General features: G+C 43.7%; 1 protein-coding gene and 1 pseudogene across 4 annotated transcripts in view; one reads left to right on the top strand and one right to left on the bottom strand.

Annotated features, from left to right (window-relative positions):
• The window catches only part of LOC144238423 (uncharacterized), an 86502-nt gene that overhangs the window by 42907 nt on the left and 15837 nt on the right, over positions 1–27758 (top strand). The gene's annotated exons all lie outside the window — the stretch shown is intronic.
• LOC144238487 (U4 spliceosomal RNA) lies at positions 15904–15969 on the bottom strand (annotated as a pseudogene).

Below are 27758 nucleotides of genomic sequence, written 5' to 3'. Positions count from 1 at the left end.
TTCTGCCAGTCTTCCATTCCCCTGTCACAAGGATGAGCATGAGACCAAGACAGTCGCATCACAGTGTGTGTTTTAGTTAGAGTAGGTCAATTGCTATAACAACAGGCCTCCAAAGGTATCATGGCTCAATTACAGTACAAGTTTGTTTCCTGCTCACATAAACAGTGTTAGGCCATCAAGATCTGATTGGGAAAGGAGGTGGTTTTGCTCCACACAGTCATTCAGAGATCAACTGTCCTTCAACAAATATTCCCAAGATATCCCTGGGCATTAAGATCCACTGGTAGAAGAAGACCAAGGGGATGGAAAAGATACATTGTTTCATAACCTCCATGGCCTGAGAGTTACACATATTAATTAATACTAATTCTGATAAGAATTAGTTTAGATGAGGCCATGTAAGTAATGGCCTCATCTGGATGCAACTGGGGCTGGGAGATGAAGTCCCTGTGTGGGTGGCTGCTTCCCAGACAGAGCTCCATCAGATTATCATGGTTCCATTTTTAAGCTGGAAGTCAAACTGAGAACTACAAAAGTATTTTAACTTTGCAAAGTTAAAACATGAATCATTCTTTTTTCCTTCACGTACCCAAGCACAAATCTTGATGGACCATTCAGCCATCAGAGTTTGGTTAAAGGGTTAGACCCATGACATGACCCAAACTGAACCAACCAAAGAACTCCTGTGGGATTGATATTTGAAAGCTAGGAGAGAAGACAGATTTCTTTTGTCTTGAGGGGTCAGGGAGAATATCTGCAGCCATATTCTCTGCCATGAGGTGAAGGTATTTGCAAATGAAGCCAGACAGAGAGGGAGAGAGACAGAGATCAAGAGACACACACACAGAGAAAGAGAGAAAGTGAGTGAGTCCTGGTGATCTCACCTTCCAGCTCTGGTCCCAGAAGCCCAGGTGCCCATTCTTCCCCTTCAGTCTTCTGGGCCACCCTAACTCTCCTTCCCACCTGCATGAGCCAGTGAATTCTCCTCTTCATTAGAGTTAAGTTTGGGTTCCGTCACTTGCATCATCCTTTGAGCCTCAGCTATACACCAGAAGCTACAATGGACGTTTTAGATACATTTCCAAATGGACCCCTAAAATGATCAAGGATATCACCAGGTCTACCTTACAGATGAGAAAATAATACTCAGAAATGTGACGTACATAGAAGAGCAAGGACGAGTCTTTGTGGCAACTACTCCCCTGTATCACTGTAGCACAAAAGCAGCAGGGACGAGAGTAAACCAATGGGCGGGGCCAGGTTCTAATAAAACTTTATTTACAAATCAGGTGGTAGGCTGAATCTGGCCTGCAGGTGGGAGTTTACTGACTTTGGGGGCGGTGGGGCGGAGGGGCGTGGGGCCGGGAACAGTGAGCAATGCTAACCTCAAAGTTCAGAGAACTGTGGTTTTCTCAGTAACAAAATTGATGGCCTTGAACAAATTACCTGATATCTGAGGTCTGTTGACACCAGTTTCCTTATTTATTTTAATACCTTCATCAGCCTTTTTATTCTATTCAATGGTATCCAATGACCATGTGCATGGAATTAAATTCATCATGTCATCATGCTTCCATTTTTAAGTTGGAACTCAAACTGAGAACTACAAAAGTATTTTAATTTTAATTTTGCAAAGTTAAAACATGAATTATTCTTTTTTCCTTCACGTACCCAGTTCATGGAAGGCATCAGTCATTCTGTGTGATCCACTCCCTTGGGTGCCCTGGGGATGTGTGGGGACACAGGCTCCACACTGTGTGGCCTCAGCCCGCTGTGCCGTGAAGTCTGTCAGTCTGTCTCTCTGGCAGCACTGCTCATTCCCCGCTGCTGTCTGCTGTCATTTCTCCTTGCTGCTAATTTGCTCCCTAATGAATACTCATTGCTTAGATCAAGGTCCAAGAATGTGTCCTTGTCTGTCCATGCTTCGAGTAAACTACAACGATGCCCCTAGAGACCCTTTCCCCTGACTTCAAAGTCAAGTTCTAGGTGCTGGGTGTTTGGCATTCCTAGAAATATGGTCCTGGGAAAGCAGGGAATTATTCAAATGCCTATCTGTTTACCTATTTAGAAAAACTATGATACTCAAGTCAGAAGAATAATGTTATAAACCACACTCCCCTTAAGCGATTAGGCTTCCAGAAATCTTCAGCACCTGAACATTTTCCACACGCCCTGGAAGCCAGTGAAAAGAGAGGTGACCAAAAGCTAAAGACTCCATATTCTTCATCCTCAGGCGAGGAGTTTTCCCCACCCCGGGGTTTTCTGGAGAACTCCCACACTTGTGTGTTGTCAGCTAGATCAAAACAAGCATCAAGTCTCTTGTGGGATATGTAGAAACAGAGATCTGAGGGTTAGAATGAGTCAAGGAATGTGAGATAGTAAATGTTCTCCCTCCCTGATAAAGGACGGGTCGCTGACAGACGAATTGTGTTATGTAAAGGGCCAGACAGGAAGAATTTTAGGCACTGCACTGTGCATATGGTCTTTGTTGCAAATTGTTCTTCCTTTTCCAGAGGCTGTTCAAACCCCTTAGAAACTATTATTAGTTCAAGGGATATACAGAAACAGACAATATTCGGCTCACAGGCTATAGTTTGCTGACCCATCTCAGAGCACTGAGACATGAGTCCTGGGTTTGCCACTACTCCCTATATGATAAGGGATGGGCAAACTAAACTTTTAAAGCCTCACTTTCATCATCTATCAAATGAAAATACACTGTCTTGTTGATTGTGGTGCTTTATTACGCAGCCTGGCACATAGTGGGGTTCAGTCCATACGTGGTGGCCGGTCCTGCTATTTCCTGAATCATCCCAAGTCTGTTTTAATCGATACATACAACACAATGGAATATTATTCAGCATTTAAAAGGAAGGACACTCAGACCCATGCTACCACACAGATGAACTTTGAAGGACATAGGACATTACGCTAAGTGAAATACACCTGTCACTGAAAGGCAACTACTATATNAAAAAAAAAAAAAAAAATACTATGGTGATTTCCAGAGGCTGGGGCAGGAGAAAGAACGTTTGTTTAATGAAGACAGAGTTTTACTTGTGAAAGATGAAAAGAGTTGTGACAATGGTTGTGCAACAGTGTAAAGGTACTTAATGCCACTGAGCACTATTTAAAAAATTTTTTAATGTTTTTATTTATTTCTGAGGGAGAGAGACAGTGTGAGGAGGGGAGGGTCAGAGAGAGAGGGAGACACAGAATCTGAAGCAGGCTCCAGGCTCTGAGCTAGCTGTCAGCACAGAGCCCGCCACGGGGCTCGAACCCACAAACCGTGAGATCATGACCTAAGCCGAAGTCGGACGCTCAACTGACTGAGCCACCCAAGCGCCCCCACTGAGCAGTATTTTTTTTAAAAAAGGTGGCATGTGTATTTTATCACAGTTTTTNCTGAGCCGAAGTCGGACGCTCAACTGACTGAGCCACCCAGGCGCCCCCACTGAGCACTATTTTTTTTTAAAAAAGGTGGCATGTGTATTTTATCACAGTTTTAAAAACACAGACACATATCTCAGATACGGAAAATTAAAATGAGGGGAGCAGAGAGTTTTGGGGGGTGCAGTTTTAAACAAGCCCTCCCTGAGAAGGAGGGAGAGAGGAGACTGCATGGGTTTGGAGGGTGAGAGGGTGCTCTAGGGAGCAGGCATAGCTAAGTGCAAAGGCTCTGAGGTGGGAGTGTGCCAGGGGCATCTGCACCTCCCTTTCCCCCAAGCATACACTGGAGCAGAGCAATTAGGGGAAGATGAAATTCAAGAGGAGGAGAGTTGGGGGGGTTGCCGTGGTGGGGGGACAGGTGCACAGGACTCAAGCGCCACCAGAGGAAATGGTGATTCACTGTAGAGTTTTGAGCAGAGGAGATACAAGAGCTGAGCTATATTTGAACAGAATCCCTGTGGCCACTTTGTTGAGGGAAGACCACAGAGACCAAGTGTGGAGGCTGGAAACCCAGACAGGTGGTACTAGAATCATTCAGGCCAGAGACGATGGAGGAGAGGCTGAGAGTGATGGCAAGGAGAGAATTGGTGGGATTAAGGTTAGAGTCAACAGAATTTGCTGAAGGATTGGACGTGGGGTGTGAGAGGAAGAGAAGAATGGAGGCCTGCTCCCAGGTTTGGGGCCTGAGCCAAAGCCAGTTAACCTGGCTTACGTGACACGTTCATGTTAACAATCTCATTCCCATCTCACAGTCAAGGTCTTTTAGGGGTCACAATTCCAGGGCTTAGGCCTGGAGTCCCACCTCTGATACTCATTAGCAGTGTGGCCTAGGCCAAAGCCCTTGACGTCTTTGAGCCTCAGTGTCTCTGTCTATAAAATGGGGATGCTGATGCTCAATGCATCGCTTATTGTGAGGACTGCAGCACCCAGTACACCGGAATTGGTCAGTAATGGTAGCTGTTATATTTTTTTCAACACAACTGGAGTTGGAAAGTGGCCCCCAATCCTTTGTTCTTCCCCTGAGTTCCTTTCCTCTTTCTGGACAGCTTTTGTCCATTGATCACTCTTGGGAATAGCATTCCATTTTCAAACATTTTAAATATACTCGATCTCACTGAAGAAAAGCTTTTTTCAACTATCAGGCTCTTTCCTAAGGGTCACAGGGAGTTCTGGAGTGGGGACATGGTTATGTGTGCTTGGTGACTCAGCTCTTTGAGTGACTTTTTTTTGGGTATTGCTGCCATCCAGGTAGGAACAGCATACTTAGACCCTTCTCCCTTGGCTTAAGGTACTGAGTTCAAATGACCAGACAATTGAACATTTATCAAGCACAGCCTCCCCCAACCAAAGATTTAGTTCTAACAAGGCTGTGTGGAGAAACTTTTCCTCTCTCTCTTTTCATAACTTAGAACCTAGACAAAGAGATGGGAAGAAGTGCTGACGCCATCGCACAGTGGGCCATGTGGGCAAAAGGTGGGGTGGCGGAGGCAAGAAGAAAGAGCACCATACAAGGAGTCTCAACCGTTGGGTGCTTCTCAGCTGTGAATCCCAAATCATAATGTCTCTGAGCGTTAGAGTCTTTGGCCATAAAATAAGAGTAACATCTGCCCCTGCACCTCGCAGAGAATCAGATTAGAGAAAGCAGGTGAATGTAAGATGTCATAGGTTGTGATATACAATATTTATTAAATTCAAGTGTGTTAGCCAGAATTCCAACTGTCTTCTGCTATATCCCAAATCATGGTATGTGGACTTCCTTCATTAGAATTGTCTGGGGTTGCTTAATAAAATGCTGAATTCTGGAGGCTGGTCCAACCCAAGCCTCCCCCTAACCCCTCCAGCAAGCAATTCTTAAATACAATAAAGCTTAGATCTACCAGTCCAGGAAATAACTTTGATGGAATAGAAAAAGGGATAAAGGATAATTAAGTGCTCACAGATCCTTGCCATTCAGATAGGTGCTAACCTATAATATAAATGATGGGCCTTATTCATCATATTTGAATCTTCCCAATGGGTGGTACATAGAGTTTCATTAAAAACAGCTGGATAGGGCCACTTGTCAGAATTTTAAATAGGCGTTGTGAATTCTGAACTTCCCTTCTGAAGGGAAATTTTTCATGTAGAATCTTGTTTTTTTTTTTAAGGATAAATTTCCAATTTCTTTCCATGTGTTTCTTATGCCCCCACAACCCTCAGCCTTGGCTTTTCTTGGTACTTTGCTAAGTAGCACAAGATCAAGGACTCGCTGCTTTTTTGCCAGCACCTCAGAACTGGGCCCTTAGCCCGCAGCCAGTCCATCACTGTGGCCAAATTAGCAATCACACCTGCACTACGGACCTGGGCGAGAGCCCAGAGGATGGCCTGTGCTGGTGGGGAGCAGGCCCAGAAGGTCTGGGGCACACGGATGTGGCAGGACCCAGATGCTTCCTCAAGCCAGATGGGCACTGGGAGTTTCTAAACCCTCAGCCTGCAATCTTTTAACCAGATAATAGGCCCATCAATTCAGCCGCCAGTCCCAAAGTTTGCAGCTGGGCACCACTCCATCTCCTCAGGAGACAATACGCTTTGCGGATGCACAGATGCTGCAGAATCTATTTGGAGTAAATTGAGCATGCAGTAGAGAGGGCAGAGGGGCTGCGGGAATGGCCAGCTGCACTGGGGGCAGGGGGTTCTTCCTCACATGGTAACCAGGCTCCTTTGCTGCTCCGATCCTGTGGTCTAGAGGAGTGACCGGGGACTTCTCTCCAAGGGCGCCACGCATGCATGCGCACATGCACACAGAGAGGCGCAGGGGCAACACCCTGCTGCCCTGAGGACCAGCCGTTAGAAGTGAGGTGGAGCAGACACACTGCACACCAAAGCAGAGCCCAGAGCCTGGGGTGACCTTAGAAGCTAACGCCTCTTCACTTAGGAGACACAGAAACCTTGAGAAAGGTGCCAAATGTGTGCCTATATTCAGGGTGTCTCAATATCTGGGGGCCAGGAGACTCCAACAGATAGCTGGCTTACATTATCGTTTTGGGTATTATTATCTTCATAATTGCCCTGGACCTAATCCGGAATGCCTTCTTCTCCCTAAGTTGTACCCATGCTCCTCAGGGCTCACCTCCTCTATGCTGTCTTCCCAGGGCCACCGGATATCTCAGTGACCCTGTCCCCCAGCTCCACAAGCTACCAACAGTCATCTTCCTCATGTTATTCTGTGCATGCAACTCTTAAGTTCCCAATTAGATTCCATGGCCGGCATCATGTCTGGGTGTCCTTGGCCATCTCCCTCACCAGCTAGCACGATGTTCAGTCACAGCAGGTGCTTGCTCAATGCCTGCTGTCTCATTAACAAGGGCTGCGACGTGGAAATAATCTTTAAAACCTGAGTTGGGTAATATAATAGGCTTTAGGAAAATAAGATACTACCTGAATGAATGATGAGAAACAAACTTTGGCAAAAGGAGCACGGTCGGATTATTGTATTATTCTGCACCCAAAAGAATGAGAGGTTAAGAGCAAATGAAAGTCCCTGGTGACATCAGTTTTGGCAGTCCCTAGTGGAAAGTGACCCTGCCAGGGCCATGCTCCCTCATTCAGTCCCGGAACGTTTTCCATTAACGCTGTTAACCCAACACAGCAGTGAGGAGCATTGCAGGCCTGCCAAACATGCTTGGCCCCAACTGCTGAATCATCTCCATCTAATCTGCCCTTTCTAATATCTTCAAGAAGGAGAAGTAGCAGAAAAGGGGAGAGGAGCACCAGGCAGAATCCACTTTAGCAAACCCTCAGTAGCAAGCAGTCTGGCCCATTCCTTCCACCCCTGTGAACTCTTTCCATTAAAAACATTTCTCAAAAAAAAAAAAAAATTATCCAATGAAGTCATGTTTTCAACTTCTCATTGTACCCTCAACCCAAAAGGAAATTCTCAGCTGTCCACTCCCAACCACTTACTGTGAGCGATTCCCGTCTAAGGGTGGAAGGCATTCTTTTCAGTGTACAGCTTGATTGCTTGACATCAACCAAGAGACCCAGTAACATCCTGACCTTTTGAAAGACTGGAAGATCAGAGAAGGCTTCCCTTGCTGTCCCTGGGACTGAGCATGATCAAGAGATGCAAAAAGACCCCAGGACTGAAGATGGAAGACAACGCCAAGAAGGAAATGGAAGTCAGACATAACCAACGTAGGCAAATTCAGCCTTCCCTGAGCTGGAAAATTGGAGCCAAGGGAATTCTATTATTGGGAGAGGCATGGTAACCTCTTCTTCAAGGCAGGATGGAGGTGGGTTGCAAAGAAGGCTACACTACCCTCTACTGGGGGCCTGTCAGCATTCAGCTAAGGACTTTAATTTATGATCTCAGTTGTTATTGCACAACCCATGGGAACCGTTATTATCTGAAACAAACAACTGAGATCAGATACATCAAGTAATCTGCCCAAGGCCAAACAGCTAAGACACAGCACAAGCAAGGATGCTAACCCAGGGATAAACGACTTCAAAGTTCATTTTCTTGCCATTTATCACTATAGATAATCTTTTCACCTTGGACTCCGCTTCCTGCTCAGAGAGTTGGCCAGTGCTTCTCTCTAGTGTGGTGGTTCTCAGAGCTAGCTACATATTAGAATCATCTGGAGACAAGCTCTAGCCTGCCAAGTGCTCAAGCCTCACCTTTAGAAATTCTGATTTTAATTGATATGGGGTGGATCCTGGCTTAGGTGGGTTTTAAAAGTTCTCCAGGTGATTCTAATACATAGCCAGCACTGAAAATTCCCACTCGAGCTGAAGAGTTGGGGGCAGAAACAGTTGGTCCCTCGAAACTAGGATGCACTATTGAACAGAGAATAAGTTTGGCCTTACTAAAGAAAAATCACTCTTGAAGGATGTAGGCTTAGTAGTGGAAAGTTACAGTTACGCTTTGTGACATTGTGGTAGGGTGAATAATAGCCCCCNCCCCCCCCCCTCCTAGAAATAAATAAAAATATTCAAAAAAAAAAACAAAACAGCTCCACATTCGAATCTCTGGATCCTATAAATAGCTTACCTGACATGGAAAAAGGGACATTGCAGTTGTGATTAAGTTAAAGATCTTGTGATGGGGAGATTAACCTGAATTATCGAGGTGGGCCTGAGGTAATCACTAGTGTCCTAAAAGCAAGGCAGGAAACTCAGAGGATGTAATGACAGAAGCAGAGGCTGGAATGGTGTGAGAAAGGGATCCAAGGATGTGGCAGCCTCTAGAAGCTGAAGAAGGCAAAGGACATAGATTCTCCCCCTAGACCCTCCAGAAGAAACATCTCTGCAAATACCTTGACTTTAGCCCCAGTGAGACTAAGTTTGGACTTCTGACTTCCAGCCCTATAAGAATAAATACACATATTTTAAGTCATTGGTTTATGGTCATTTGTTACAATACCGATAGGAACTAATACAGCTTTGCTTCTCTGAGGCTTGGTTTCCCCATCTCTAAAATGGGATTATCTTACTTGTATAGAGTAGTTGTGAGAATGAAATGCATTAATTAATGGCCAAATGCTTGGTACATGGCTGGCACACAGTAAGTGCTCAATAAATAGGGCTATTATGATCATGGCTGGTGGTCTCATGGGGCAGAGTTAAATCACAAAAGGAAAAGAGAGACACATCTAACTGCACTCAGATACATTTATACAGGACAGGGGGACTGAGGTGAAGGGAAAGTAAAGTAGCAAAGGCAGCAGGCCTCCCCAACCAGCTGACCTTTGGAGGGTGCTCGCACCTGTCTGTTCTGAACATCTGGTCACATTCCCAGCACAATTGGGTCTACCACCCACCCCCAAAATCAGCTCCCTCATTGTAAGAATTCCCCCAGGGAAACAGAAAAGGGATAAGAAGCATCAAGTCACCTAAAAGGCGAGGAAATACAGGTTCCCCAGCATTTCATTTACAGTCCCAATATAGCTACCAGGTCAATTTCTGAGCTTAAAGACAATTTCAAGTTCTTAAATCTTCCCAAGAATAAAACATGGTTCCTATCTATTTTGTTCCTGTTGAGTTATAATAAATAATATGCACTCTACCACTCATTAGGCTTGTGATCTTGGGCAAAGGACTCATTCTTCTTCCTCATCTTTAAATGGGGACAGAGATAACACCTCCCTGTAGGGTTATTGTAAGCAATAAATGCTTCATACATGCAAAGAGCATAGTAAAGTACCTGGTATGCTGTCAAGTGCTTAGCAAGTCAACCATAAACATTCTCATCATGGTTATTTTTATTTGATGGGAAAAAAGTGAGGATAGGTGGAGGAAACTCCCCACTTAGAAGACTGGACATGAAAGACAGTAATTTTTAATATGCTTTCATTGTTTTATGCAGTTTCTCTTAAGATGCTACAAGAGAAAATAGCCTAAAACAAGAGCCAGATATAGTCACTTATTCACTTAGCCAACATTTATTGTCTATTACATATCAGGCACTTTTCTAGGAACCAGGAACCTAATGATAAACAGGATCTGTTCCCTAGCCTCAGGGAATGTCCAGTCTAAGTCTAGAGGGGTAAAAAAGATATGGTAGATTTCTATTAAAGACAAAAAGATACTACAATCGGGGTAGGTAGGGTGTGATGAAGATATACAGAGGAGAGACCCTACTGTAGATCTAGGGGAGGGGGCAACAGGGAGGGCTTCCTGGAAAAAGTGACCTATAAGTGGCTAAGTGGTTGTTTCCCAGATGAAGGAATAGGGATATGGAGATTTTTAGGGGGCACCAGCTCTTCTAAAGGCTTGAAGTCAAGAGCAAGTAGTGTTTTTAGGGAACTATGGAAAGTCAATATAAGCATGATATGTAGGGCCAGACCTGGAAGGGAAGGATGGTGAGATATTTGGCTGGAGAACTAAGTGCCATTTGGATCAGAGAGCAACTTAAGAGCCATGATAAGGAGTTAGAATGTTAGACTGGGTCAGCGAGGACCTCTTGAAAGTCTTTAAGCAGGACAATTTTGTGATAACATTTAAACTTTAGAAAGATCACTGCCAGGGGAGTAGTTGAAGAGAGGCAAGATGAGAATCAAAAGACAAACAGGGAGGTTATTGCAATAATTATCATGGAAGATCACGGCTGACGGAGCCAAGGTATTGGCAGTGGAGTGATCAGGGGTGGCTAGGTTTAGAGATATCGGGACGATAGAGCTGCAGGTTGTGTGGTGAAATAAGAGAAGGGGAGAGAAAAGTTGCCTTTCAGGTGTCTGACTTCCATGAAATTTAGGAACCAGCAGTTTTGAGTGGCAAGTGATGTGCTCAACTTTAGACACATTGACCTGAACACATTGCAGTCTTGCAGGAGCCTTCAGCTGTAACATGCAGTTGGCAGTTAGACCAGGAGAGAGATTTGGGGTGGAGACGCAGATTTGAGAATCCTCAGCCCGTGAGTGGTCTACTTGAAACCATGCAAGTGATGGGACCACCTAGGGAAAGTAAAGAGCAGGGGGAGAAGGTGGTCAATGACCTAAGGTCAGAGAGAGGAAGACAGGATAGTCAAAAAGGGAGACCAAAGCTGAACACCCCATGAGGAGAAGGACCAAGGGAAGGTGGTGCTTGGAAGTCCAGGAAGTGAGTGCTTCATGAGCAGGACTGTTCACCCTGGTGCTGAATGCTTCACTGAGGTCCCAGGAGACAAGGACAGGCCCTTGACAAAATGAAAGCCATTACCAACTTTGGCAAGAGCAGTTTCTCTAAAGTGTTGGGAATGAAAAAGCCCAAAGGACATGGGTAAGAAGCAGCAGACGACAGGTGGAGAGAGCAAATGGGGGCCTCTCTTTCAAGCTGAGACTTGACATTCTCTTGCAAAAACGTTATCTGAGAAGAAGAGCAGAGAGATAAGGCAGTAACAGGAGGGAAGCAGGAAACAAGGTTTTTAACATATGAAAAGTGAGAATATTGAACTGCTGCTGATGTGGAAGAAGGGGATAAAGGAAGCATGTGGAGCTCCATTATTATCAGATTCCATATTTGCAAATTCTCCTGCTCAACCAAATTTATTCATAATTCCAGAAGCAATACTTGCAGTGCTGTTATGGTCATTCCTGGACATGCTCATGCTCAGAGCAGTGAAAAGTTTGACTCTCCCAATGTACATGTTCTCAGCTGAGGTTGAGCAAGACAGTGCTCAGCCTTCCTGCCCCCACTCCCATACTGTATGTGCAGACTGCCATGTTTTTCACAATTTTTGTGCTTTTTGATGGCACTGTTTAAAATTGCTCCACATGTGATGCTAAAGTGGCGTCTAGGGTTCCTGCATGGGAGACAGCTGTGATGTGCCCTCTGGAGAAAATGCGTGTTAGATAAACTTTGTTCAGGCTTGAGTTATGATGCTGTTGGTAGTGAGTTCAATGTTAATGAATCAACAGTATATATTAAATAAGGTGTCTTTGAACAGAAACTCGTGTGAAAATAGATTATATAATGATTATATATTGATATTGTAGACAGACGCTCCCAGGAACCTAACCCTATATTTCCCTTAGAAGGACTGGTTCAGGATTCACTAATTCAGTGTCCACAGTGACTTCATAGAACATAACTATTATGAATAATGGGAGTGGACTCAACTCAAGATGGGTAGTGAGAAGGAAGTGAGATCAATCAGAAGACATTGAAACTAATATGTGGGGAAAGAGAGAAGGTCTCATTTTGTTGCGGTCTTTCTACATGGTGCAATCTATCAAGTTGGGGGGAGGCATTTTTGAGGATTTACCAGGGAGTCTCAGTTTTTACTTTCCTGCCTCTTCTAGGTCAAACTTTGTTTTGACCCCTATTCTAAGACAGTGCAGTTTAGGGGCACCTGGTGGCTCAGTCGGTTAAGCGTCTGACTTCGGCTCAGGTCATGATCTCATAGTTCATGGGTTCGAGCCCCGCATCAGGCTCTGTGCTGACAGCTCAGAGCCTGGAGCCTCCTTTCCATTCTGTGTCTCCCCCCACCCCTGCCTCTCTGCTCTTCTCCCACTCATGATTTCACTCTCTCTCAAAAATAAATAAAATATAAACAAAAATTTTAAATAAAACAAAACAGTGCAGTTTAATCTTTACTTTGTCCATACCTGGATCAAAGCACAAGTTAATTCCAGATAACTGAGACTTGACTTTACACAGTAATCTCCTTTTTTTTTTTTTTTGTTAACTCATCTCAGCAGTTAAAAAGCTGAGATTGTTGAAAAACATTATAAAAACATCGCAAACAAAAACAAACAAACAAACAAACCCTTTGCAACCAAACATGTATTCTGCAGGAAACACTTAAGAACATTTTCCTACCCTTATCCTGTATTAGCAAGCAAATCTTCTCCACTCCCAAAGTGAGTTCAAACATAGGGGGAAAGCTACTTTGTTTTCGTGGTGCTGTGCACATTGTGAGGATGGAAGGGGGACTTCACATGGGACAAAGCCAAGTTCTCATATATTGACCAAACCTTGCTGGTCTAGGTGAAGTTACCAGCGAAGTTCTGATAGTGGGGGAAACTGACACCTGATATATTTCCATGTCAGGTCACAAAAATTGGGTGCCTTCTGTTGGCAAGTATAGGGAACCACACTTACCTGACCCTAGTGACGTGTGATTTATGATTGATCAGGGAGGCTGGACCAAAGCTCATTTTTGTTCTATCTGGGGGGAAAAAAGCTTCTCTTAACAGACCCACAGGGTAAATTCGTTCAGTTTAGTATCTAACAAAATATGCCTTTTCTTAGCAGATTATAAATTTAACAGATTGGTTAATACTAAAGAGCTTTTTGATTTTTTTTAATGAATAGCTTTTATTTTTAAAGCACTTTTAGGTTTATAGAAAACTTGAGCAGTTGTACCGAGAGTTCCTATATTTCCCTTCTCCCTCTCCTCACACACAATTTCTCCCATTATTAGCATCTTGAATATCCAAATACGTTACAGTTGTTACAATTGATAAACTAATATTGACACATTATTATTAACTCTGGTCTATAGTTTACATGGACTCACTCTTTGTATGCAAAATATCCTTTTAATATGTTTTTAGAAGCATGGAAGTCATAATAATAAAGCTAACCATTTATAGAGGCATTTCAGAGTCACAATGCACTATTGCATGCATCATTAATTCATCCTAACAGTCCTGAAAGGTAGCCTAAGACTCTTAAAGAAAAGGAGCTGAGGGGCGCCTGGGTGGCTCAGAAGGTTAAATGTCTCACTCTTGATTTAGGCTCAGGTCATGATTTCATGTTCCATGGGTTTGAGCCCCACATCTGGCTCTGCGCTGGCAGTGTGGAGCCTGTGTGGGATTCTCTCTCTCTCTCTCTCTCTCTCTTTCTCTCTCTGCCCCTTCCATGTGTTCTCTCTCTCTCTCTCTCTCTCTCTCTGTGTCTCTCTCTCCTTCTCCCTCTCTGTCTCAAAATAAATAAGCAAAACTTTTTTAAAACCTAAAAAAAAAGGAGCTGAGGTTTAGAGAGATGAGTGACCTGCTGAAGTTCACACAGTTATTAAGTAGGGGAGACAAGATAAGAACCCAGGTCTTCTTACTTCTTTTTCAGTTATGCTAATGCTAATGTTTAAGATGCCATTCTTAGCCTCGTGTCTTTCTCAAATCCAAGTTTACATTTCTAAGCAGAGGATTACAATGCACAGTGCTAGGATTTCCACTGAGAAGCAAACTGTGACAAAGTGAACAATATGAAGCTTAGTCAAATGCTTGGCAGGTGAGCACACACAAGTGCTAATTCATCTTTTGGGCTTATGTATTTAGGGTCTGTGCTTCCTGATAATTTATGTGTCTGTTTCCTCCACTTTATAGGAAGCTTTGTGAGAAAAGAAACTACATTTTCTTTTAAATGTTTATTTAGTTATTTTAAGAGAGAAATAGAAATACAGGAGAGATGGAGGGGCAGAGAGAGAGGGACAGAGAATCCCAAGCAGGCTCGGAACCTGCTATGGGCTTGATCTCACAAACTGAGATCATTACCTGAGCAGAAATCAAGAGTCAGATGTTTTTTTGTTTTTTTTTTTTAATGTTTTATTTATTTCTAGGAGAGAGAGAAAGAGAGAGAGACAGCGTGAGCAGGGGAGGGTCAGAGAGAGAGGGAGTCACAGACGGAAACAGGCTCCAGGCTCTGAGCTGGCAGTCAGCACAGAGCCCGATGCGGGGCTCGAACCCACGAACCGCGAGATCATGACCTAAGCGAAAGTCGGACGCTTAACCGACTAAGCCACCCAGGCGCCCCAAGAGTCAGATGTTTAACCAGCTGAGCCACCCAGGCTCCCCTGGAACCATGCCTGTCTTGCTCCTATATTTACCTGGAACATAATAGTGCCCAAACAGCAGTTATTAAGCAAATACACACACACACACACACACGGGAAGAGAGAGAGAGAGAGAAAGAGGAGAGAGAGATTATATTAAGAGGATTGATTCATGTGATTATGGAGGCTGGGAAGTCCCATGACCTGCCATCTAGAGAGAGACTGGAGCCCAGGAAAGCTGGTGATGTAGTTCCAGCTCAAACCTGAAAGCCAGAGAACCAGGGGAAACAGTGATGTAAGTCCCAAGCCAGTCCAAAGGCCTGAAAGCTGGGGTAGAGCAGGAGAAGATGGACTTCTCAGCTCAGGGAGAGAGCAAATTTGCCCTTTCTCCACCTTTCTCCTCTATTCAGGCCTCCAACAGACTGGAAGGTGCCTACCTGCATTGGTATGGGTAATCTTCTTTACCCAGTTTACTGATTCACATGCCAGTCTCTTCCACAAACACCCTCACAGACTCGCCAAGAAATGTTTTATCAGCTATCTGGGCATCCCTTAGTTCAGCTAAGTTGACACATAAGATTAACCATCCCAATTGGATGCCGTCATCCGTGAGTAATAAGAACCATAAATAATTGTCTCTGGAGTCCCTTTTGATATTTTCCCTTTTACTTTTCTGGTGGTTTTCCAATTACTATTTCATACGATCTCTTCTACCTCTTATGATGTGCTGGTCCTTACAATTTCAACCACATCCTGTAATTACAGGATAACGTGAACTAACACCAAATTTCCCAACCACTTTCTTTTCCTGCTACATAACAGGGTTCAGACACAACCTACTATTTCTATTAAGATAATATTTACACCCTTGGGCTGCTTCCAGCACTGAAATCCATGGGCGCATGGACATGTCGATGTGAATAGCTTTGGCCTGGGATGTTCTCATCAGTGCAAATGGCAGAAGGAGATGAAGGAGGAAGCACCAGCCAAACAGTGAGGAAATCCAAGCTCTAAATCTAAGTTGTGTGTGCAGCTCTTTCAAGGAATGGAAATCTGCTTCCTTTTGGTTCATTAACAACAAGCGGGAAGTAATATCATGTATTCTTAGGACACACCCTAAAGTGATCTTTTCCCCATATAAGTGAGCAAACAAGGGATGTTAAAATGCTTAGGTATTTCATGAAGCTGTCCATCAGTTTTAGTAAACATTAACTCCAAGGTCCTATTAGCAATAATCGCGCCTTGGATAAACCTCATTGGCTACGATACTGCCACTGCGCAAAGCTATTGACTCCAAGGTCCTAAAGCAAAGATTACAAACTGGTAACTTGGAGGACTGTATCGAGTCAAAGCAGTGTTTTCTTTGCCCAGCAGTGTTACTTTTTAAATTGGAATTCAGTAACTAAAATGTTTAAACTTTGAGAGACTTCACATTAAAATTCTAGCTTCCTTTGAAAAATCTAGAGACTTGGCACCCCCAGGTCCACTTTGCTGTTTGGCAACTATGCCAGAGCCAAGAGATGACAGTCTCCAGGTAAGGGTACCAGAGCCCTCAGCTTCCCATAGCCCCCCCCCCCATTTTATCACACCCAATCTTTGCCACAGTCCCTACCACTCCCATTTTATTATACCTGGTCTGTTTGACTTACTTATGTTACTCCCTGGTTCCTGAAGACCTGAAGACATTTGAATTTGGCAAGTCATATTTTATTTTATTTTTAAAAATTGTTTGATGTTTATTTTTATTTTTGAGAGAGAGAGAGAGACAGAGCGTAGGCAGGGGAGGGACAGAGAGAGAGGAAGACACAGAATCTGAAGCAGGCTTCAGGCTCTGAGATGTCAGCACAGAGCCCAATGTGGGGCTTGAACTCAACTGACTGAGCCACCCAGGGGCCTGGCAAATCATGTTTAAAGGGATATTACACAGCCCGCACTTGACTCCATGAACTGCAGCTTGATTGACGCTAGTCACGTAATTCCAAAGAAGAAAATCCATATTACTTGACAATCCACTAGAACATTAGAACCTCTCTCTCTCCTATCCAGAACATTTTCCTCACTGTAAATAAGCCAGTGAAAATAATATAGTTCTAGAGCTAGATGACACCTTACAGTTCAACTGGTCCAACCCTCCTATGTAGCAGATGAGAAAACTAAAGTAATAGATGGTGAAGATGTTTGCTTAAAGCCCAAGGGCCTAGGGCACCTGCGTGGCTCAGTCAGCTGAGCGTCAGACTCTTGATTTCAGTCCTGGTGGGGTCATGATTCCAGGGTCATGGTACTGAGGCCCGTGTTGGGCTGCATACTGGGCATGGGGCCTGCTTGAGATTCTCTCTCTCTCCCTCTGCCTTCCCCCTACATACTCTTATTTTCTCTTTTAAAAGAAAAAAAAAAAAGAAAGAAAGAAAGAAGAGAAAAAGCTCAGTGACCCAACAGAAATGGAACCAAGAAGCATAACTAAAAGCAGAACCAGCCTCCCAATCTCCCAAGGAAGAGCTTTCCAGGCTTCTCACCTTTCCAGGGGAGGTACAGAAAGCAGGTCCATCCTTTCCATTATGAAAAGCACGTTAAGCTTGGACTCAAAGACCAGAAGTGTGTTGGTGGGTTTTTTCCCTCCTCTGGTTCTAGGCTTCAGATTCTCTGACAGCCTATTATCCTAATCTTGATGACCATGAAGATTCTGTTTCAGATTCTGGACTCATTTCCTAGGGCTACCATAATCGAATGCCATAAACCAGGTGGTTTAGTACAACAGAAATCCATTCTGTCACAGTTCTGAGAGCTACAATTGTGACCTCAAGATGCCAACAGGGTGGTGCTCCCTTTGAAATCTCTCAGGGAGAACCTATCCATGTCTCCTCCTAGCTTCTGGTGTCCCCTGGAAATCCTTGTGTATCTCAGCTTGTCACTGTACTGCTATGGTCTCTGCCTCCTTTTCCTCTCCCTTATCTTTAGGACACCAGTCATTGGAGTTAAGGCCCACCCTAATTCAATGTGACTTCATTTTATGTAATTAACTACCTCTGCAAAGATCTTATTCCCAAATATACATATATCTATATATCTATATATCTATATATCTCCACACATAATACATGTATATATAGCATACACATACATATATACATACATATCATATATATATACACACACATGTACACATAGCATACACATACATATATACACACATATCATATATACACACACACACACACAATGTGTGTGTGTGTGTGTACCCTTAAAGCCTGCTTGACACAGAGAAAAACATTCATTGATGTTGGATGATGTTGTGATAAGAAGTATAATTTTGTATACGAGCAGTTTGATTTTCCTTCCTATTCCTTCCTTTTGGCAAGTTTTTTTTTTTATGTGACTGATTTACTTGATCTTCTCAGTACACTATGAGATGCAATAGATTTTTTTTTTCCAGAAAAATACGTTAAGTAACCTAACATCTGACACAAATTAAGGGGAATGTCTCCATTATCCCCCAGGACAATGACTCTGAGCCCCACACCTAGTCCTGTGGCTAACCTGTGTCTAATAGGTACCTTCCCTCTAATCCTCTGCACCCAAGAATCAGAGCTGGTGAAATCATGTTAACTCAGACCTCCAGAAAGCTTCTTCAGACAGTTTGATCCCAAACTAGGTATGGTATTCCTAGGTTTTTTTCTCTATGATTCTAAATATCTCTTCCAGATGGCTGCACGTCTCAAATGAACATTCTTTAAATTCTACCTCTTTGCTAACTTGCATCACAAGACAGCTTATATTCTTTATTATATTACTTCATCTCCTCACAGAAATCTATTCATTAAATGGGTACCGATGTATATCACTGCTATTAAGATGTACTTTTCTTCACAGTTTAACATCTTTTAAATTAGAATACATCTTAGAGTCCATGGGAAGTCATTATTTGTCATTTTCCCTTTCATAGTGATACATAAAAAAGTGGTATAGCTATNATTATTTTATTTATATATAAATAATAAATATTTAATATATAATTTATATATAAATATATAATATAAATATATTTATAACATATATAATATATTCTTTGTTGGATCTGTATTTTCCAGGTCCCATATAAGAAGTATTTGAATACCACCTCCGTACCTTCTGCAGAATTATTATTATGCATCATATGTTTTAGGATTTGATGCCTGTAACACAAATCTGCCACAACAAATCTCAGAGTTCAATGCTACAGAAAACACTTGTATCTCCTATGGAACCGCCATGCCTCTCTTGCTGGATAGCCATGGCCATGGAATCTTGTAACCTTACTTTTTGGGGAAACTAGCCAAGTGGCTCAGAACTAAGTTTGTGCTAAGTTATAATAGTCTTCTTCAACCTAGGCTCTCTCTTCTGAACTTCCATTCACCACCTTTACCCTTGTTTGATCATAGTGAACATGGTGCTGCTTTCTTCTTTCCAGAAGTGGGGCATAACTAAACAGACAGAATATGGATGTTTTCTAGAATACACAAGTTATGGCTGAACTGCCCTCTTAGATATGTGATTCTCAATTTTTCTTTTTGCATCTGCACATGTGCAATAGCCTCTTGACAATGCCACCTCATTAATGCCACCTACCATGAACCAGCATGAGGGCCAAGGGAAGAGGGAGCACAACATATTTGCCTAGAGGAGCACATCAGAGTCCTGAGGGCAGTGTCAAGGGCTCCTCATGCTTCTAACCCACCTCCATGCCTGCTTTTGGTCATCAAACTAAGCCTGGGATAGTGACTTACATAGAGTCATGGCTTAAAAAATTATACTTGGAGATGATTGAAAATAATATAAAGTTAGGAATACAAACTTAGACATTAACATTTGGAAGAGACCCTAGAAATGAATGGTTCTGAGGTTTAAGCTTTTGCCTCTAGGTGGGGTCATGTTTGCTTCTTATTCTAGCCAATAAGAAGTGAACAGAAGTGCTGTGTGACACTTCCCAGAAATCTCTTTAAATGGGAAAGGTAGGCCTCTCTTCTTTCCTTCCTTCATCCTGCTGCCTAGAACTCACCTAAGGTGGTTAAGGCTCCATCAACCATCTTGGAACAAGAAAATGAAAGTCCTAGTTCAGAGAGTGGGAAACAAAGTTGGAAGGATCCAAACCTCTGGTGACTTTAAGAAGCTGCCCTACATCCCTAGGCTGCTTTCCTCCCAGTCCTCTCTTTTTGTGGAAGAATAAACGCTTGGGTGTTCAAACCGCCATGTTGGTGTCTCTCGTACTGTCTAACCAAACATAGCTCTTCACTGAAATAGCATCATAAAATGATCCATACAAGGTCATAGATCAAGGCAGGGATGAAGGTCATCAAACAATTCCAGGCCTGAAGGTCAGAAAGACTCTTTCTGCTCTTTGCTATAATAGTTGTGCCTTTAGCTTGCTTCATGAATTTAAGTAACCCACTTAACCTCCATTTGCTCATTTCCTCATTTAAAAAAAAATAGAACTTCCTCCCACAGAGCTATGATGGCTGAATGACATACACATGGGAAAGTCCTTTGAGCTGGTGAAACCATTTATCTTTATTTATAGTTAGTTGTAGTAGGGATGCTTTATGGAACAATCCTTCCATTATCTCATTTCCTGCCAAATGGGTTCAATTCGAGACTCCCGTATCCTAGGCAGTGGTGTTGACATTAAAATGAAACCAGGGCGGTTAACAGAACTAGAATTGTTGAACTGGAGAATAGAAGTTGAGGGAGAATCAGGCATTGAAAAAGTCTTCAAATAGAGAGGAAGTTGCGAAGAATGATTGGCTGTTTTATATAACCCCAAGTGTAGCCTGTGATTACGAGAATAAGAATTTCCTAGTTGGGTACTGTTTTGGAGCTGGTTCCCTAGAAGCAGAGGTTGATATTCTTATGTGAGAGATTTCAGGAGAAGGATGTAAGGGAGTTAGGGAAGCAGGTAAGCGCCAGGGAAGAAGACAAAGATTTGGCCCAGAGCAAGTCTAGCCTCAGCCTGAAGAGAAAGCTCTGGAGCCTGAATATCACCAAAGACCTGTGCTGCTTCAAGGCAAGGGGCCCAGGCTTGTATACCCTAGTATCAGTTGGTCGCTGGTGCAGACCACCCCCAAGAGGGAGAAGGAAGTATAATCTCTCAATGAAGAGGGCCCCCACTGGCCAGGAACAATTCTTGAGAAACAGAGCAGCTGACATTGGATAGTGGCCAACACTTAACAGCAGCTGAGGGATGGATGTACTGGCCCAAAGAAGGAGAGCCGGTAGTGCACCCCAGGATCTACTATAGGAACAGAACACTGAAACACTAGAGTGGGTTATGGAAGAAGCATCTGACTCTTTCTCTAGAGACACTTAAAAATAGAACCAACTCAGGGCACCTGGGTGGCTCAGTCGGTTAGGCATCCAACTTCAGCTCAAGTCACGAACTCACATTTGTGGGTTCAAGCCCTGCATCAGGCTCTGTGCTGACAGCTCAGGGCCTGGAGCCTGTTTCAGTTTCTGTGACTCCCTCTCTCTGTGTTCCTCTCTCTCTCTAGTTCTCTCTCTCTCTCTCAAATAAAGATTTTAAAAATTAAAAAAAAAAATAGAACCAACTCACCTGTCTGGCAGAGTCACAATAAATGGGCTTGCCATGAAGAGATGGGTGGACAAGACACCTTCACAGCAGATCATGGAGAGCTGCACATCTGTTTTCTGCATCCTGGGAATTCACCTGCAAATCTGGCAGCAATGAGAATGGGTGGACTCAAGAGCTCCTTCGGGTGAACGACCACAAATAGAGGAGAGAGATGAGCCAGGGAAACATTTTCTCCTAATTCCTTCTTCTTTCCCCTATAACCAGTGCCTGCTATCAGAGGCAGTTTGGAATGACCATTAACATGGCAACCTCCATAGTCAACCCCTTGTTGGTTCTGCTCTTGAACTAGTAAATTAAGTTTCCTAAGCCTCAGTTTCTCCAGCTATAAATAGGGACAATTCTTGTGGCAGAGGCGGCTGACGGACACCCATCCACAATGGTAGCCCATGGCCGACTACATATTCAGTCCTCTGTGCGGCCACATGTGTCTTATGCTCACTGGTGGAATGTGAGTTGGAGTGACTGTCTCTGGTCAGAGTGGTTAAGGAATAGATGGCTCCCTCACCACCTCTTTTTCCAACCAACAGCTGAAAGGAGAGAATTCTGAAGCCCTTAGAGGAGGGCTGAGGCTTAGGTGGGAGGAACCTCAGTTCCTATACTAACAGAAGGCTGTCTACTCAGGATTACTCAGAATAGACTGAAGTGAGAGAGAAATCAATTTTGTTACATTAAAGCACAGTAATTGAGATACCTGTTAAGAATTTCAGGTCTCCCACGGGGCACCTGGGTGGCTCAGTCGGTTAAGCATCTGACTTTGACTCAGGTCATGATCTCTCAGTTCGTGGGTTCGAGGCCCGCATCGGGCTCTGTGATGACAGCTAGCTCAGAGCCTGGAGCCTGTTTCAGATTCTGTGTCTCCCTCTGTCTCTCTGACCCTCCCCTGCTCATGCTGTCTCTATCTCTCTCTCAAAAATAAATAAAACATTTTTTTTAAAAAGAATTTTAGGCCCCTCAATAATCACCATCCTCTTCTCTCACAAAGTACCCCAAAATGAACATAGAGTCTGGGTAAGGGCAAGGTGCTGATGTTTCTCAATATTTGGTTACAGAATATGCAAATGGGGCTGAAAGACAAACCCTCTAGCCCCTCTTAAAGTCTGATATACAGAAACTCTGGGTCACTGTTGCTTAGCAACCTGGCAGATAATCAGCACTTACAATCATCCGTTATGAGAATCAATGGAGAAAGGATATAATTTTTATGGAAACAATAGAAAAAAGAAACAGTTAATTGAATGATCATTGTGTACTAAATAATGTACTAAGAACTTGGGTATGGTATTCATTTGATTCTAACTGTAAAATGGTTGAGGTATGGATATTATTATCTCCATTTTATGGGCAAGAAAACTGATTAAACTCAAAAAGTGTAATTTGCTGAGTTAGTAAGTGGCAAAACTGGATTTGAATCCAGGTCTGTTCAGCCCCAAGGCCTGTGTCCCTTCCTCTATGCTACATAACTTGTTGCGAGGCCAAGCATTCCAGTCACTGAAGATAATCTAGTCCCTACAAAACCATAGCCAGATCCCTATTCCTTGTAGATTTTAAAAATCCCTCTAAAGTCAATAGGCCATCCAAGATGGAAAGTTTTTTTTAAGCCATAATTTTATAGGTCACCTTACTGTGACAGTTTTCAACCCTGCTTAATTTCAACCCCTGCCCATAAATTGGCATATCATGGAAGAAAAGAACCAGAAATCTTATAAGGGGAGAGCTAGGAGGGATGAGTGATTTTTGCCCCAAGATTAAAGACACTGCCCTCAGAGGCCCCCTCTAACTTCCCCTCTGAGCTCTTGGCTTTCTATGATTTTCAGCATCACCCTTCAGAGCTGAGGGTTCTGATGCCAGACATCTCTACACAGGAGGGTGACCCAGACAGGCCCGTGGGCCAGCCCCATAAACCCCAGATGAAGACAGTGCTCCATGTCACCCTGGCAAAGGTAAAGGCTGTCTCAGACCATGAGTTTACCTGCCACAAGGTGGCCCAGTGTAATAGACAGGGGAAGATGCGATTCGGCCACTGCTAACAGTATGTGATAGGGGATTTGGAGGTGGAGGTAGCAGCCTGAAGCACTGTCTCTTCCTAAAGAACCAGGGTCACTGTTCTCCCCAGAGCCGACGGGACATGCCTTAAGTCCTCCAGGCTTTCCTATTCCTATGTTCATGCCTTTATGCCTCCCTGGCCCTGCTTTATGCACAACTTTGTGTCAAGAACAGGTGCTCTCAATGCTAGAATCTGATCTTGCTCCTTAGTAGTAAGTCAAGGCAAGGGAAACAAGGAAAATGTTATTGACACTCACACTTGGCATTTCACCTCATGGATTTCTCCATGGCACTGGGATATTTGAGGGTGTTATTGAATCACATTTCTTCTTGCCTCTGGATTCTAAACCAATGAAGAAACAATACACGAGACTCAAAGACAGCATGAATGGTGTTCTTGCCGAGAAAGCTGGTTTGAAGACTCGGCTGGGATCCAATGCCAACAGAAGAGTTTTTCTTCCCCCAGGATTGAAATTATGCACTGGTCCCAGGGCAGGCCACAGTGGGGCCATCGCACGCAGGACTCATGGCAGAGCTGGACAGAGGGTGGAGGGGGTGGGGAGGAGAATGGGTGGTACTCAGCATGATCCGCTTCATGCACTCTCCCCATTTTCCCCAAGGAGGACAAGAAAGAAGGGTTCCAGCCTTTTAGGGAGGGGTCCTCTATTCTGTAGGGATTGGAAGGAATGGGGCACACAAGCTTCCCTCCCAACAGATTGCTGAAGACAAAGAGAAAGGATCTTCTAATTTGGGAGGCGGTTTAGAAAGGCTGGAAGCCCCTGAGAATGAAAGCCAATCTGGACCTCTGAATCACCCACACCATCTCCATCTGTCAGCTGCCCCTGGTCTCCTTTTTTTACACCAAGAAGCTGACTAGCTTTGTAACTCTTGGCTGAATAGCTGGGACACATCAGCATCTACTGATCCAAATTGTCTCTGTCAGAGTCTTCCAGCCTGTTCCCCAAGGCTGTTTTTCCATGTCCCCCTCTCCTGAAAGCATTATGCAACCTTTAAGTAGAGGCTGACATTCTGAAGTATTGCTTTTCCTGAATTTGCTGCCTTTTCCCCTCTTGGGGTAATAGATGGGCTGCTTTGCTTTCCTTTGCTGTAGACACAGCTCTGTGGTCGCCAGAGCTCCAGAATGCATTAGCAGATTAGGCAGGGTGAAAATTACAGCATCCTGGGCTCCACATGCTTTTCTGATTGGCATGGTGTTTTCCAATCTGCTAGCATTTCACAAACAAAACATTATTTTAATTACTTTTGGCTATACTCATGGGTCATATTTTTCTCTGCCATTTCTCTTCCATGGCCCCCAAACCTCTGTGCCTGGTCACTGCACTATCTCCTGTAATGACACACTTCCAGTTACAGGGAGCTCCATAGAAGGCCAAGGATAGGGCCTTTCTGGTGCCACTCCCCGGACCTCGGGACCTTAAGAAACTGGTGCTGGCCTAGCGTTGCCCTGGTGAGCTTGTTTGGGTGCCTGAAGTGTCAAAGACTTCTAAAACAGGCTTGACTCACCAGTTTAGTTGACTTGATTTTCTACCCACCATAAATGATCTTTTACTTAAAATACTTGTGCATTTCAAACTGAACAGTTGCCCAGGCAGAGTGGAAGGTGCCAGAAGAAGCCACATAAGTGCAGAGGTTTAATGCAGTGGGTTCTGCCTTGTTGTGCAACAGCTGCTGCCGGGGAGTCAGGGAGGGCCAGATGGTACAGGAGCCAACAAGAATTGTAGGCAAATATCCTCAGGCTGAATAACTGTGATGGTTATCTTGAATTTGTCTCGCTTCCAGAAACTCCATAAAACAAAGGGGGATTTTACATATATGTAATCTCTGCTTCACAGATTATTTTTCTTTTTTCTTCATTTTAATGAGGAAATATCCTGTAAAGAGTCTCTATGACACCCCCTTAGCCCACCCAAGTTTGACCATCGCCCTCTCTCACCTAGACTGGCCTCAGGCCTTCCCTCTTGGTTCTTGACCTCCAGCCCTCCCTCCCGCAGCTGCCAGCTTCAGCCTCCTAGTGCCTGGTTTTAATCACGTTTGTCTCCTGGTTATAACTTGTCAGAGGCTCACCTTACTGAGTGGAGTGCAAGTGCCCCAGGGCTGGCCCAAGACCTGCCATGAAGTAGTGCTGACTCACCCTCAGCACAGAGCTCACGCTGCATCTCTTCTCCAAACACACCTCTCCTGTGCCTGGGCAGCTCCAGCACCTTCTTCTCTCAGAACCCTTCTCTCCATTCTAAGCCAACCCTAAATGCTACCTTCTTCCAAAAACCGACAGTGTCCTAGGCAGGCACACTTTCTTTGGGCATTGACGGGGAAATACCATTTTCCGTTCTGTTCTCTGTCCATTTGTGTCCTTGTCTCAGCCTTCTCTTTGAGGGCAGTTTCTCTGTTTGTCCTGTATTCCCTTCATCCTCTAGCACAGTGTCTTACACTTAGTAATGGCTCAATAAATAGTAATTTATTAGTTGGAATCGTCACTTGAGTAATTATGTGCACTGACACACTATCTTCCCAAATATTTTGTATCCTATGTTCGGAAATGATAATATCCATTCAAAATGGCATCAAGGTAGGAAGGTTCTGCTCTTCAATTTTTATTTTTTATTTTTATTTTTTAATGCTTATTTTTTAGAGAGAGATCGAGACAAAGTCAATGGGGGAGGAGCAGAGAGAAAGAAGGAGACACAGAATCTGAAGCAGGCTCTAGGCTCTGAGCTGTCAGCACAGAGTCTGACATGGGGCTCAAATCCACAGACTATGAGATCATGACCTGAGCCAAAGTCGGACACTCAGCTGACTGAGCCACCCAGGCACCCCGTGCTCTTAAATTTTTAGAATAGCTTCTTGGTTTTTTTTTTTAAATCAGATTTTAGGGAGGCATAGGGACATGTGTGGGATGGAGGTGGGGTGTGGGGAACAGAGCCTAGCAACTTAGTGGGAATTTCAAGGGCTTTGGAGTTAGGTTTGAATCCTGGTTCCATCGCTGAGCGTTCATGTAACCTTGAGGAAGTTCCTCATCTCTCTGAATCTCAGCTTCTCACCTCTAAATGGAGACAAAACTACCTATTTTATGTTTATTTGTGAGAATATTAAATTAGAAAGTTGCTATCAAGCACTAATTCAGTGCCTAGTAAATAACAGGTGTAAATCATAATTCTTGTAATCATCCTTATCCTAGTAGAAAATAAATTTCCATAATCATCCTACACTACCCATATTTTACTCCAGAATCAATCACTGAATCTTTCAACGAGTATATCTTGAGTACTATACATTTCCCCAGCATGCTACTGACTGTGGGAACGAGTAGAGATGGAGATCCAAAAACCACACATGACAAGACTGTGATCTGTTTGAATGGACAGTGTCAGCATAAGAAGGTTTATTGAGCTGTGGTATGGACGGGTGTTCAAATACATGTTGACAGGTAAAGGATTTCCTTAAACCGAAGTGAGACACAACATAATGTGACAATGAGAAGCCCCTGTTGCTCAGGGCCCGCTATCCTGACGCTGTCCACAGACTGCACCATTTCTGTCGCCTGTGGCTGGATGGTCCCTGCCTCTGCAGGGGCCTAAGCCTTCACGCCCCAACTCCTGCACTTTGCAGTACCCTGTGCTTGGCTTAGTGCTCTGCCCTCATCACCTTGGAACTCTTCATACGATTCTAGCAGGCTCCGCATCTGCATTTTGTGCTGGGCCCCACAAATTATGTAGCCAGCCCTGCTTATAGGAATTTGAGGGATTATGCTGAATTCATTTTCTGTCCCCAGAGCCTGACACATCATGTGCTCATAAATATTTCTGAAATGAATGAATTTCAGTTCCACAGTCATATGGGTGACAAATGTTCGTACATCTGCTTTTACCTAAAGTTTTACACTTGGAACTTACAAAGTTAGGTACGTCTGTGCCTTGGACTTTGAATTTTGTCAATAGGACATTTATAATTTTCTACAAAATCGCCATGCCAAAGAAGCAAAGAGAAAAGCCAGCAGCCGGGTGACTTCTCCACCTCAGCTGTCAACACCTCAGCTTTTTATACACGTGGTTATGACCTAGATCCCTCACACTCCAACACACACACACACACACACACACACACACACACTCATGTGCACGCACACGTCTTTTCCTGAGATTGCTTTGGGAACAACTGGCACTCTGAAGTAAATGAATTTATAGCACATATTTAAAAAGCAATTCAAATACAATTTCTGAAATCTGTTGGAAAAACAGACAAGTAAAAGATACATTTGAAAATACATTCTGACATACATTTTTTTGTTGCGGCAAAATATACGTAACATAAATTGATCATGTTAACCATTTTAAAGCTACAGCTTAGTAGCATTAAGTACATCCACACTGTTATGCTACCAGCACCGCCATCCAA

Source organism: Crocuta crocuta, unplaced genomic scaffold, assembly GCF_008692635.1.
Source record: "Crocuta crocuta isolate KB4526 unplaced genomic scaffold, BGI_CrCroc_1.0 scaffold216, whole genome shotgun sequence".
In the NCBI taxonomy this organism is placed as follows: domain Eukaryota; kingdom Metazoa; phylum Chordata; class Mammalia; order Carnivora; family Hyaenidae; genus Crocuta; species Crocuta crocuta.
The sequence above is the reverse complement of the archived record's forward strand: the minus strand, read 5'-3'. Positions and strand labels throughout refer to the sequence as shown.